Source organism: Sycon ciliatum, chromosome 5 (assembly GCF_964019385.1).
Source record: "Sycon ciliatum chromosome 5, ocSycCili1.1, whole genome shotgun sequence".
NCBI lineage: Eukaryota > Metazoa > Porifera > Calcarea > Leucosolenida > Sycettidae > Sycon > Sycon ciliatum.
The window spans coordinates 23,885,870-23,901,271 of NC_088647.1; positions in this window are offsets into that span (position 1 = coordinate 23,885,870).

Consider the following 15,402-nt stretch of genomic DNA (forward strand, 5'->3'; position numbering starts at 1 on the left):
CAGCCTTTCACAAAAAACAGCAATCCGAGTCGTATTTAGCGCGTGCGACACCTTCGAGTACTAATTTTTTGACCCCGCCAGTCAAAGTGACTGGCATGTACGCTGATACGCGCCTGATACGCGCTGAAACTTCCAACATGTATTTCGGCGCGTTTCCGTACGCATGGCGCCCCAAAAGCCAGCAAAAATACGCACAAACGCGTGGTTTCACGCGTACACGCGCCAGTTGTGAACACAGCTTTAGTCGACACTTCGACTTAAAAAAAGCTTTGTTGATACTTTTTTGACACGTGACCCCGTCAACGGTCTGCTTTGTGCCAATGACGCTCGGTAAACGCCGATGTCGCGTACGACAAAGACGACTATCCCGTACGCGAAATAGTTGAGAACTGCATGACGTGGACCTGACGCCAAGGACAACTGCGAGGAGGCCCCTTTCGGTACGAGGTGATTATGCATTTTTAAGCACGATTGTAAAATCGTACAATACCGGGGTGTCAGTGCGCATGTGTATACATTTTTTGGCCTCACTCAGAAGATGATCCCTTTCTTTCTATCTTCACCAAGTTTCAACTGAATATGACTATCATAACGCCCCAAGGAATGGATTACATTTGGGTTGATATGATGCTATGAATATGAACGTTTTAGATTCTAAGCATTGTGTAAAATGACTATGTTTAGTGTTATTTCATCGCATTCTTCTATTCTACACACATACATGTACATGCTAGAACAGTGACAAGTACTAATGCCAAAAAAACAAAGTCTTCCGCAAGCAATTAGAGCCCTAAAGAAGTGGCTTCCCAGCATCCACTGAAACCAAAAACTCCACAAGTTGGACTTCATATCGCATTGGCAACTTCGCTCTCTGGCCAGTTCTGCATGGTGTCTGGACATTCACGACGGTAACATCAGGTTCCAGCGAAGCCTCATATTCTCTCAACTTCAGGTGAAGTGTCGTGTCAGACACTTTGATGTTCATCAAGGCTAACAGCTCAGATGCTCTGCGCCCATCCTTCCGCAGATTGCCCTTGTGCATTGACTCCACGGCCCATTTCACGCCCTCACGATACATGCCCACCAATCCATGTGTCCCATACTTGACATTGTCACCAGGACGTGTGCATTTGGCTTTGATGGCAGCCTCCACTGTTGCCATGTCAAACTCTATGCCACCAGGTGCAGATGGTGTGGTCACTGAACCATTGTCGTGAACATCTGGCAGAGGTGGAGGAGGAAGGTGCCCACTCTTGATGTTTGACAACACGCCAGACACCTCCAGTTCCTTCTCTATGTCGGAACATCTGCCATCTGTACCCCTGACGGGACGGAGAACTGCAGAAGTCGACGAAGTCGAACGAGGAGGCCCCTTTCCGTACCCCGTACTGCAAAGTGCCATTGATGGATGCCTTTTGCACCTGGAACGACCCTTAGTTGAGAACTGCTGACGTGGACCTTTTACACCTGGAACGGCCAAGGCAGCAAAACGCAGAAACGTGGCAGTCGTGCTCACGTTTTCTGATTCACGACATACCGTGTATGGAGGCTCACCCACGTTCCGCCAGAACGTGGGTGAACATCAGAATGGAGCGCATTTTGCGAGCTGTGAGGGTGCTCAGCTGAAGAAGTTTCCGAAGCACGAAATCAAAATATTCGATGAGCTTCTTAGGCCCGGGTAGCTTCGTCTTTGATCAGGTTTGGACCTTTCGCTTCATGATTTTGTTTGTTCCGTGTGACTAAACACAACATAGCAACGTGGATGCCCTTCATCCACTTTACGTTTTTTATTTATTTATTTATTTTTTTGTATTACGAGGTTCCAAGCCTCTTGTACGGGCAAAATAAACACAAGTACAAGGTCAACAGCTTAGTACCGAGAGAAAATGAGCTGAAATGGCTGTGAAAACAGTCTTATACGGAGGAAGATACAATGGCTGTGAAAACAGTCCAATAAGGAGGGAGCTAAAATGGCTGTGAAGACAGTCTAATGCGTAGCAAGGCGAGCCTCAGCCTGGACGAGGTCGACAGGCACAAGGTTGATGTGACGGCGGCGAACGGAGCGTGATCCTCGAACGCACCGGATCGCAGACCTAGCAAGAGAGAAAGCCTAGCAGCAGCGCATCCAGCAAACGACTTTGCTGTAGCTCTCCTTGCGCTTAGAAGCCAGAGCATCAGCAATCCGCTTGACGACGATGTCTGCCTCTGGACCCATTCCGCCGCAAGAGGAGAAGACCAGTGGTGTGAACGAGCCATGTTCAACTTGGTTAACTCTTTCGCCATACTCCCGCTTCTTGGCACCTTCCAACTTGCGATAAATAGATGCAATGGGCTGGGACCGATAGCTCGCTGCGTGGGGATAGAACACCCTCGTATCGAAAAATGCATTGCGGCTATGGTTCCAAAAGCCCCGCACCCGGATGTCCGCTCGCGCATCGGGCTCAACATTGGCAGTACGATAGCGAAAGGCTTCACCGGTGATGGGTTGGAGTGTCGGCTCAACTTCCACATCGTTGTGGATCTCTTTCATGCATGAGGCAAGGAAATTGGTGACCTCATCATGGCGCATGTGAATGAAGCCCGACAGCTTACATATCTGGGCATGGTCCACAGTGAACCGCTCTCCACAGGGACAGGTATCCGGCAGCCTATCCAAGGGCCAGCCATAGCGCAGGTGGACATGATCATGGAAATCGGCTTTCGCGTCGAAACACAGCCCATGTTCCGATACTGGGATGGACGTGAGCGTACTAGAGCCTCCCTTCTCTCTGGCTAATGACATGGCTCGCTGTTGGAGTGGCGGCAGCCTGCTCTGCACCTCATTAGCTCTGGTTGTTGCGGATGCTCGGTTACGCTGGTGAACAACTGCCTTTTGCTCTCGGTCGTGCGCAACACTATCCATGACATCAGCGTCCGGTTCGTTCTTCACAATCTGCTCTGTGAGGTGCGCTGTGCATTGCAGTGAGTCCACATGCTTGCGTTCTGCTTCGGCCATTGGATCATCAAAGGACATACCTCCTAACCGAGTCGGGAGCTTGACCAAATCCATCTTTTTTTTATTTATTTTTATTGAAAAACCACAAACCTTCAGACATGTGAATGTGCACATGATATACAGTGTACATACGTATGTATCGAGAAGGCAGCACGGAAACGGCAGTGGTGGTGAGGCCTGGGCAGCTCGTCCGACCGTGGGTCTCGGAGTCAACACTGGGCAGACGCACCGGGGGGGGGGGGGGGGGGGGGTAGCTTAGGAGATAAGGGATGAAGCCAGCATGATCATAGTATGTAATGCATATGCAGAAGTAATAATGATGTTAATCTTAAAAACAATAGTGCGGTGGACCTGCGCAGAGGAAAGGCATCATGGACATGATCTACGTGTATAACATAATAATAATAATGAGCTAGGGCACATCATACACACACATATGCGCATGTTCAAATAGGAGATCAACCTGATAGGGTGTTCGCCGGCGTTGGGTAATCTTGAAATAAAGATATTAATTTTATTGAAGAGATTATTATCATACGCTCACATAAACACCACATACCAACCATGTGCACCCACCCCCACACACACGCGCGCGCGCACACACACACACACATGCTCGCACGCACGCACACACGCACGCACACACACATACACACACCACACACACACACACACGCACACACATACACACACCACACACACACACACCACACACACACACACACACACACACACACACACACACACACACACACACACACACACGTACACGTACACACAGACACACACGTGCACATTCACGCAGACGCGTAATCATACATAATATTTGTGCACAGACTCACTCTCTCACAGTAACGTCCAGAAAACCACCACGCCGAGTCCCTACAGCCGGTCGGTCGCCCAGTCCCAGTGGCTCGAGCGCAGGAATCGGTGGACACTGCACTTGAAGGACTGCAACCTCTTCTGGTCGGGCTGATCCAGGAGGTGTTGGCGAGGCAACTGGTTCCAGGTGTCCAGCACTCCTTCAGGGAACGACCGGCGGACGTTGTTGCGAGAATTGGCTGGGATATCAGACTGCAGCTGGTAGCGGTGGCCGGCCGCCACCCGCGCCTGCTGCCTGGTGTTGGCAGGATGTTGGTCGTGGTCTGGTACTGCTTGGGAGGGGGGGGGCAGCATTCGGGTTAGCATCTGTGGGCCTGTCAGGTAGTGGATTTTGTAGAGATAGCAGAGAGCAGCCACTTTGCGCCGGAGTTCGAGGCTTGGCAGATATGCGCCTTCGCCGATCAGATGCAGGGCTCTCCGCTGTACAGCATCGAGTTGGGCCAGCACCGTCTGAGAAGCACCCATCCAGACTAGCATGCCATGCTCTAAGATTGGGCGAACAAAGCCGTTGTAGACCGTGAGACGGCAGCCAGGGTCAAGCACTGCTGAGGCCTTCTTCAGGAAGCCCAGTCGCTGTGTGGCGCGCAGGGCTGACTGTCGAATCTGCTGGCAGAATGTCAGTTGACTGTCGAAGGCTATCCCAAGTAGCTTCAGGCACTGGGTTTCAGGAACGATTTCACCTTGGAATGTGACCGGAGGGCAGTCCCAGGGCCGACGGTGGTGGCTGACGTGGAGTAGGTATGACTTGGCGGGCTCGAATGTCACTCGCCAGGTCGCACCCCAGGCAGCAAGGGCATTGACGGCGGTCTGGAGATCATCACAGTCAGCTGCGAGGCCGCCGAGATACCGGATACACTTGTAAAGCGTTGTGTCGTCTGCGTACGTGGCAAGGCTGGTCGATTGGGGAAGGTGGTCCTCAGCGTCGTTAATGTAGATCAAGAAGAGAGTGGGCCCCAGGATGCTTCCTTGAGGCACACCTGCTCGGATGGCGTGTGTGGCTGATGTTTGTCCACCAACTACGGCCCGGATCTGGCGGCTCTCTAGGTAGCTTTTCAACCATGAGAGCAGGTGGCCAGTCAGCCCAAGGCATCTGGCCTTGTGAACTACACCGCGGTGCGACACTTTGTCAAATGCGCCGGCCACGTCGACAGCAAGGACTCGGGTCACACCCCCAGCATTGGACGTCCGACTCCACTCATGCTGAAGTGAGAGGAGAAGATCAGTCGTGCCCAGGCCGCGTCGGAACCCGAATTGCCGTCCGGAGAGGACCTGATTGCTTTCCAGGAAGTTAGTGATGCTGCGATTGATGATGGCCTCCATCACCTTAGAGAGTATAGAGAGGAGGGAAATCGGACGGTAGTTCTTCGGGGTAGACTTGGAGCCTTTCTTGAAAATAGGGACAACGTTCGCGATCTTCCAGGATGCAGGTTGCACCCCGTCCCGGAAGCACTGGGTGAATAGCTTTGCCAGAGGGCTGGCGAGTGACTGCGCTGACTTCCTGAGCACTTGCGCCGGAATGCCGTCAGGGCCAGTTGCTTTTGAAGCGTCCAGGTTCTTGAGAGCTCGCTGGACTGTGGCAGGGCGGAAGTGTACGGTCTTCAGTCTATTGCCTGTGCGTTGGCGAATAGGGGGCAGAGGTGTGTCTGGAAGGTCATTGGCACCAAGGCTACATATCTCCGCGAAGTAGTGACCGAGGCAGTTTGCTTTCTCGATGTTCGTGGCATGCTCTTTGCCAGCAGGGTCGACAAGAATCGGGATGGAGCTATTTCGGGAGGTTCCGATGGACTGCTTGATGGTTGACCACCACTGTTTATCTCGAAGGCTGCCGGTCTGGAGTCGTGCACGGACTATTGCTAGATGGTGATTCTGGGCATCACGTAGGCAATCAGAAGACCGGTGGACAGCGAGAGTATAGTTAGCTTGACATTGGGGCGAGTCTGGTCGTCTCTTGAGGGACTTCCAGGCACTCTGTTTCGCCTTCACGGCCTTGCTGCAAGCTGGCGTCCACCAAGCGGGATCAGAGGGCCGAGTACAGAGAAGTTGGGATGGGATAAACTGGTTCATTCCATCTATGATGGCAGAGGTAATATTGGTGCAGCTGCTGTTTGCATCCTCAGACATGAGGGCATCCCAGTCCACACTCCTAAGGTGGTGGTTTAGTCTGTCCCAGTCAGCGCGGCCATATTGCCAGACTGTTCTGGCCGTCTTGGGCTCTCGACATAGTTCTGTCTTGAATTCTGCCAAGATGGTGGCGTGGTCAGATCTACCAATTGGGGGGCCGAGCCGGACCGTCGGGTTGCCCAGGTCACTCATGATGAGGTCGAGGAGGGCATTTCCACGAGTAGGCTCCGTCACATGCTGCTGGAGGTGATGTAGTGCGCAGAGATCCTCCAGTTTCTCCCCAGCTGGAGTTGTTCTACTGCTGCCCAGCCAGGCAGTGTTGTGCGCATTGAAATCGCCAGCGATGATGAGGTGCTGTGCATCCACCCGGGCAACGTCAATGGTCTGGTCCAAGTAATCTACCATACTGATATCGTTGCCAGGAAGAGACCCTGGGCGGTAGGCAGCACACAAGACAACTTTGCGGCCAGGTCTTATGCGGATAGAAAGCCATACAACTTCTTGGTCAAGGGTTGGAACAGCTTCCAGTTCTTGAAAAGCTAGGTGGGATTTCACCCACACAGCCACGCCTCCACCCTGTGGTGTTCGGTCTCGTCTTACTGGAGGGGAGTACCCAGGAAGAGTCACTTCGGCTTGCGTCATCTTATCCAGGGTCAGCTTGGTTTCTGTGACTACAGCAATATCTGCATCAGATGCCAGAAGGGTATGTTGAAATTCGCCAAACTTTGAACGGATACCAAAGGCATTCGTAACCAGCAATTTCAACGTCTTACTGGTCATTGCTCAGGAGAGGGTCGGCAGGTGGGAGACTATCATTGTTCTGAGGAGGAGGGTCAGACTTGGTGATGTCATCAATTTTGGCAGGTGGGCTAGAATTATCATGGCGTGCTCCACTGCTTTCTTTGAAACGCCATTGCCTGGCATAAAGTGGCCGGGGCCAGAAGTTTGCAGCGGTAATTATACAAGTAGAAACTGTTGCAGCGTCAACTGTCAGTCTCGCTGAGATTTTGCCCGTTGCTGATTCGTGCATACTGCAATCGTGCACATCCGCAGATGTCCCAACCGCAGCTGCTCTGTGTTGCACAAACTCTCCACATCATTCAGTTGATGCTTCATCAAAGCAGGGATCAGTTTGCTGTCGATGGCCTCCTTCAGGGGGTGCAAGTGGTCCCCGGCTGTCGGCATCGTGCGTTGGATGAACGTCCAGCGATGGCGTAGCCCGACGACATATCCAGCGTACGCGGCATGCGGGTGAGTGGCAGCAAGATCGGAGAGACGGGTCACCTCTCCGGCCCATGCTGTAGCCTTCTCATTCAGGTAGGCAGCGATGTAGTCCGTAGACCCGACAGCAGCTCCAAGATGACGTTGACCGGCCTTGTGGGCCAAGTTTTCGCCCTCCTCCGACAGCTGGATGCCAGTGCCTCCAAACACCCTCTCTGCTTCTGCTCTGCTCTCTGGTTTGACAACGAGGTGGGTTTTTGATGGCTTCGGAAAGTATCCATAGGCCGGCCCGTGTTGCACAAGCAGATCCCAGAACTGTCGCAGCGCCTTCAATTTCCCGCCTGCTGCTGCATCATCAGCAAACCAAACTTGGATTGCTCTGATTAGCTCTGATACATCTTGGGTCGTTCCCATTGCTTCGTTGCACTTAGCGATCAGCGGCACCACACTTAGTGCGTACAGTGCCATAGACAGTGGGCATCCTTGGGTGGTACCCTCGTCTGACGACAGCTCCATACCTCCTGTGACAAATAGACGTGCGGGCGCCCGGTAGAAATTCCTCACAATGGTAGCAAGGGCAGGGCAAGTGTGACGGATGTTGTGTAGCGCTGCTGCCCTATTCAGCCGGTTGAACGCATTGTCCACTTTACGTGGATCACCCAGGTACGCGTTTCCGTTACGTGGGAACTAAACCTCCCTAGTACAGTGTGAGCACGACTGCCACGTTTCTGCGTTTTGCTGACGCATGGACGCGAGCTCATGGTCGCAGTGTGAGCGCCCTTGCGGCCTTGGCCGTTCCAGGTGCAAAAGGTCCATGTCAGCATGCAGTTCTCAACTAAGGGTCGTTCCAGGTGCAACTTTATTAGGAAACGCACGAACTCTTTTGGATACGAAGTAGACAATCATAGAGGTCTGGCAGGACTTTACGGCTGAATCAAGGCCTCGTGCGTACGGCCAAGGGCGCAGGCCAAGGCGCGTAGCGCCGAGGCCTGCGCCCGCGGCCGTACGCACGAGGCCTTGATGAAGGCGAAAAGTCCTGCCAGACCTCTATGATGGTGTTTCAGGTTTTGTCTTTCGCCTTTCTGGTATAAAAGCAAGACATGTATAGGGGTGGTGGTCGGGGACGTGGTGGATTCAGCTTGTGAGTTTCAGCTCCTTCAGCTTGTGAGTTTCTCATGGATGGGATGATCCTTGGTCCATGACCTTTCGCTTCCTCAAAATCATCAGAAAGGTTCGGCAACTCGTCAACTCCTTTTTTAGTACATGTAGAACAGAAAGGGGAAAACTGATCGCGATGTTTGCCACTTATTTCAGCTTGTTTCTTAGCAGATAGATAGGTGCATGCTCTTTCGCTTATTCACAACTATCGTAAAATGTCTTCTCCACTCACGACAACAAGAAGTTGAGTTGAAAACTGACCACGATGTGTCGACACCGGCTTTTCATGTTGCCGTTTTTGGACAGGCTGTTTTCAGGTACCGTATACCATGTACCAGAGCATGTTCACAGTCGAATGTGAGATGTGAACTGAGCTGACAACGAAAAACTGCCACAGACCCCTGCAGAGCTAGGCTGACAGAGTACGGGGTGCCATTGACGACGGGCTTTATTGCTACCGTATTTTTCCGTATCCATTGACCACGGGCTTTATCGGCTCATCAAGGCCACCGCGGGAACGTCGCTCATTGGCTACAACCATAGAAACGGTACGGTAAAAACCTGAACTGCAATTCGTAAAGTTTGTGTGACAACTTCAAACGACCCACGTGCCATTTGCTAGGCTACGACCAATCAGCAGCCTCGGAGAGCGGGCTTTGATATGCCATCAAAGCCCGCTGCCATTGGCAACCTGTACGAGAAAACCATCAAAGCCCGCTGCCATTGGCAACTGTACGACAAGAACTTTTTTTTTTCAAAAATGGAGGCGGGAGGCCAAAACCGAGCTGCAGTCTCTACTGCATTTGCCTTCAAGCTTGAAGATGACTGGCCAAGCCAGCACATGTTCTATATAGACAACCTCATGAGCAGCGGAATTGCGGTCTCTGACATCCTGCAGATCGACCTCCACGGCCGTCGTGGATTTTGTTCAGTAACTGTCTCGAGCCTGGCGGTCCGGGATCGTGTGCTTTCCCAAGGCATCTCTGTTGCTGGTAAGCCCGTTCAATTAACTATCAGTGGCGCTGACGTTGTCAGCGTCCATGTATTTGGATGCCCCCATTCCCTGTCGGATAGTGCTGTCGCAACCTCATTCCTGAAATTTGGCTCAGTGATAGGGGTCCCTCAGCGAGGAAAATTCTGGGTTGAGAACTTCGAAACCGGCACCAGGTACGTCACCATTCTACCGCGTACAGTCGTACCTTCGTGTGTAGCAGTCGGCCAGCTGAAACTGCGTACATGGCACAAAGGACAGGCTAAAACATGCTGGCACTGCAACAAGCCAAGTCATGAGGCAAGGGACTGCCCCGTACTGAGTACGAAGGGAAAGAAGCGTGGCTGGGAGAAAACTTCCAGTCCGGAAATTGGTCTCAGTGACGACACGCAGCAGCAAGTGGCGTCCGCGGACATTACTGCTGGAACAGCGGACGCACATGGCATTACTGGTGCGGCAACTCCCCACAGCGATGCACGTCATGCACCCGCCCAAGGGCAGCAGGCCGATCCCCAGCAGCCGCGGCTACCACTGCCTAAGCAGCAGCAGCAGCAGCAGGAACAGCAGCAGCAACCAGAGCAGAAGCAGGGATCCAGGATTCCCAGTAGCCAAACTACACCTGTTATACCAGCGTTCCGGCTGGCATCCCGGGGCAAAGCGGCCCATGCGTCTCCGGATGAGGAAGGTTTTACCCTGGCCTCAGGTAAACACACATTCCATCCCCGCGTCCTCACCCGTGAGCATTATCCCCAGCCGACAACTGCAGCAGTCAACATGATGATCCGCTGCCGCAGAGAAAGCTGCTAACGGCCACAGTGTCCTGCAAGGTAACTATTCTAGTATATCCACGCTAGAACTTTCTTATCATTATTCTCACCTATGTCTGACCTTAATCCTAATGCCGCCCCCTTTTTTCCGGGTCTTTTCACTCAATCCCGTAACCCTTTGCATCATCATCATCATAGTTTAGGTACTAGATCTCACTGACCACCTCCGATCACCAGTGCTAGTAGTGCTTCTCAGTCTGAGATAGCCTCCAGATTAGTTTCCTCAACATTTGTCACTTGCTTAACAAGAAGGACGAGGTCGAGGAATTCATCCACAAGCACAACATAGACATAATGTGTCTTGCCGAGACATTCCTGACCTCAGAGACCCCGGACAGCCTTGTCAACATCCCAAACTATAAACTTATCCGTCAAGACAGACCTGGCTTCGGTGGTGGAGTAGCGGCCTATGTACGGAGCTCACTTCATGTTACTCGGCTAGAGGACTTTGCTCGTGTCGATCTTGAACTTCTCTTTCTCCTCGTTCACGGCCTCAATGGTAAGCTAATCCTCGGCACAGTCTACCGACCTCCTGGGTCGCTGGTCTCGTACTGGGACAAGCTGACTGACGCTGTGGACTCAGTCCACGCGCCCAGGGCCGGCACGCCTATTGCTTTGGTCGGAGATTTCAATATCGACACATCGTCTTCCAGAGCCGCCCAGCTGACGCATCTTCAACACTTCTGCGGTAACTTTTGTATTTTGAACCACGTCACTGAATCGACGCGTGTTGGACGTGGTGGGTCCAGAACCACCATAGACCTCCTATTGGCTGAGGACGGTGCAGTGGGCTCTTGCCGCGTTCTCCCGCATAGCCTCAGTGACCACCTCCCCATCTTGGCTACCCTTGCCTTCGAAATGCCAAACGTGCCAGTACTCAGATCTAGCCGAAACACCAGAGGAATAAATCTTCCGCAGCTCTGCCAGGACTTGGTCAACTCTCGTCTAGAAGATTTCAGCACGGCGAAATCCTTGGAAGATATGTGGCAGCTATGGTATGACAAGGTCACCTCACTCCTTGACAGGCATGCTCCTGTCCAGGAGCACCGCTTATCCAGCTCTAGACATCAGATTCTCACAAGATCCCCATGGAAAACAGCCGTTTACCATGATGCAGTCCGCGAACGAAATCATGCCCACCATCGTTGGCTCCGAAAACCTACGGACACGGAACTTTACGACACATTTTCAGATGCCCGCAAAGCAGCAAAGCGGCTTGCTCGTCAGCTGAAATCATCCTACTACACACAACTACTGGACACGTGTCAATCCAACCCCCAGAAAGCTTGGAAGGTCCTCAACGACCTCTGCGGTCGGAAGAAATCGTCAACTCCTACTCGGCTCACTGCGTCTGCCCTCAATGCCCAATTCAGTTCAGTTGTCAGCGATCCGCAGCGACCTGATGTCCTATCCCAACCTGAGGGACCGGGTATAGCAGATGGCTTGAACCGCTTCGAATCAGCCGCATGCGAAGAAGTGCTTGCTCTCCTACTGAAGGTAGACGAGAGGAAGGCCACGGGTAGCGACGGAATTCCCTGCTATGTGTTGTGACACTGCGCTCGGTTCCTGGCCCCGTCACTGACTATCTTGATGAACGCGTCACTGGCCATGGGAAAGGTTCCGATGATGCTGAAATTGGCCCATATTCGCCCCATTTTCAAGGCAGGAGACCCCGAAACTGCTAAGAACTACCGCCCTATATCTTTGCTCCCGGTTGTTTCAAAGATCCTGGAAAGGATTGTGCATAAAAGGCTCTGTGTGCTCCTAACTAGGCCTTGACGGATTATGCTAGCATAATGTTTCGCATAATTCCTACCAAAATCGAATAATCGCATAATTCGAGGCAAATTGCATACGAATCGCATAAAATTGTAATAATCCGCCTGTTCGCATCAAATTCCATACAGTTGTACATGTTCTACAAGTACAAGTAGATGCACTCGGAAGTTGTAGGTTTACGACTTCCTTGATAACATGTCCAGTCCACTACAATCAGTGATGGTCGTAGCTACAATGTAGGTCGGACGGTGCGTTGACCCCGTTGAACTTTTGCTACTACAGTACAACGCCCTCTACAAAAAAATTCCCTTCTTATTTTGCACAGAACCATTATGCATTAAGCGGGATTCACAGAAGCTTTTTTGCGATGCGACACGCGATGCGACAGACGCGAAACCGGGAAAACCCCAAATCGCAGCCATGTCGCACCCCACGCAACTGCCGCAACTGGGCCATCGCAGGCCATCGCAGAAGTTGAGCTTGGCTCAACTTTTGCGATGCGATGCGATGCGACAAGCGATTTGGTGTACGATTTTGACCTTTTCTACAGCAAAGTTGTACAAAGGTGCAAGAGTTGCCTATAAATTTTTACAAGTTGTGTCAAACCGCGCCAATATCATGGTGACGTACCCAAATCAGCAAAACTTTGTCGCATCGCTGACTTCTTCTGTGAATGGTATTTCGCGAGTTCGCATCGCACGCATCCATCGCAGATCGCGTCGCATCGCGTGTCGCATCGCAAAAAAGCTTCTGTGAATCCCGCTTTAGCAGCATATGAGCCCCGGCCAGCGAAAACCAGCACTTGTGTACTTGATATCAATCATCAAAATGTGACGTCAAAGTTTGGGACGCGCAGTGAGCTGGCTTTTGAAGATTCTTTTTCGATCGAGTGGGTGTCTTTGTTGTCAAAGGAGTTTCAAGTGTCTTCAAATGTCTCTGGTCAATTGATTTTAGCGCTACTTGAGAGCTCGTCACAGGGAGGTTGAGTTTCGACACAGCGATAGCGACAGGTGTCGCGACAAGGACTTAGGTCCAGAGTTGTCAGCGTGAGACTCCCTGTACGAATCGGCGCTGAAAGTTAGTTCGCGATCGGAATTATTTCTCTGGTGGCGATCTCGCTGAGTTTGTCCAGCAGTGGCGAGTCTCATATGCATAGCAACGAAGAGCCCTCATAAAATCGACACTGGATACTGGTGGCGACGATAGTGAGTGCTGGAGTAATAGCGACGGCGAGGAGAAGCTGAATGTCGACGCTGAGCGATCCGTATTTCTACATCGACAACAATGATGTTGCAGACACTGATGGAGGGCTTCTCACGGCGCAAAACAGAGCGTAGTATTATCAGTACTCTACCTTACCAGACGACGCCAAGCTGGCTGATGCCTGTGCTGAGAAAAGGGATCCCTAAAAAGTCAAACCGGCTGAACGCTTTGGGGCAACATCTTCACGTGCTACAAAACGCGAGTATTCGCTCATATCATTGAAATACAATTATGCTGAAATCATGGTCTGAGTGAAAGTGTGCAAGGGAGTGGATGTCAGTGGTATTGGTCAGTACATCTATCAGTATGGCAAGCTTTGGGACAATGCTCAAACTGCCACCACAGAGGTCCCTGCACACAATTTGGAAGGCCAGCCACCAATCATCGTTTTGCACTCTGGTGTTGTAAAGAAGGTAGTGGTGTACATGTATACGGAATATCGTCACACTTCTGAACTACTCATGCCTGCAGCACGAAGAGGGCAAGCCTGACTTGCATTCTATTTACTTACATGTACCTGTTCCACATCACAATCAGAAACTGTAGGATCAACTTGCATTGAGTCACTGGGCATGGATGCTGCGCCAACTGTACGGAATCTTGACCTGTGTGACTTCAAACTCTATTTTCCTTGCTTTCGCTTATCAGATTGTCACCAAACTTGATAACTTGAATGATTAATAGTGTAGAATCAATTTCGAGCAAAAAAATAATTTTTGAAAAAATTACACATGTTCAGGTTTCTGCTGGCTGGGGCTCATATGTGAGCATAATGCGGCATAATATGATAACTTTTAGCATAAAAATAGCATAATTCTGCAATTTTTTCAGCAATGCGAAAAGCATAATTTCACGAAAATATTAGCATAATCCGTCAAGGCCTACTCCTAACCGAACATGACCTCCTTCCTGCCGAGCAATTCGCTTACCGAGCCCACCACTCCACAGAGGACGCAGTCTTGTTGGCTGTGGATCAATTTTACGAGCCGCAGACCAGCACCTGCATACCGGCGTGGTGCTCATTGATATGAGCAAAGCTTTCGACAAGGTCCAACATCAGACCTTGCTCCAGGATCTCTTCGAACTTGGTGTCTCCTCTACGGCACTGGACTGGTTTGCGGACTACCTCAGCGCACGACGCCAGTGTGTGGTCACTGCCAACGGTACACGCTCAGAGGAAACAGCTTGCACATGCGGTGTCCCCCAGGGAAGCGTGCTTGGTCCGATATTATTCGCGATCTACACGAGATGTGTCGCATCAGTAGCTGACCCGGTGCGTACACTAATGTTCGCGGACGACATCATGCTGTACCTGAGCCACGCTAGCGCTCACGTCATCAACATCACCCTTTCCGCAGCAGTGTCAGCTGTCGCCAGGCTACTCGATGCCAAAGGGCTTATCCTCAACACCGGAAAGACGCAAGTGCTTGCAATCAAAGCTGGACGGCAGGCACACCTCGACCTCCACATTACTTGCACTGGCACGCCTCTTGCCCAGACCAGTACGGCTCGCTACCTCGGAGTCACTCTGGACGAAAATCTTCGCTGGTCACCGCAAATCACCTCTATCGTCCGACGCACCGCTATGAAACTGCGGATCCTCCGCCAGATCCGGCACTGCCTAACAGTGCGGCAGGCGATGCTGTATTACTCTGCCCTTGTCATACCGGATATTCTATATGCGTCGAATGCGTTTCTCCCAGGACTGTCCGCTGAGCTGCGGAACACAGTAGCCAAACTGGATAAACGTTGCATCCGTTGCGTGGCCGATGAGCACCCATTGGCCCACACTCTTCCCCTGTACACCAGGCTGGGTGTCTGCCCAGTGCTGGAACGAGGGGAATGCAAGCTCCGACTCCTGACATTTAGAATCCGTTCTGGAATCGTCAGTGAGCTGTTGTCGTCCCGAATTGTATTGCAAGGCCCGCCGACAGGCATGACCACTCGAGGTCAATTGGGACGCAACCTTCCCCTCCCCCTGGCCCACAGTGCTTCTGGCGCATGCCGACCGCTTCTAGCCAGCTGCCGACTCTGGAATGGCCTGCCCGACTGTATGAAGTCCATAGTATCTGTCCGTGAATTCAAACGCATGCTACGCGTATTCTACTTCGGTTAAATGTAATGGCTTGCGTAACCTGCTGATGAGACTCGATAGAATCATGCTA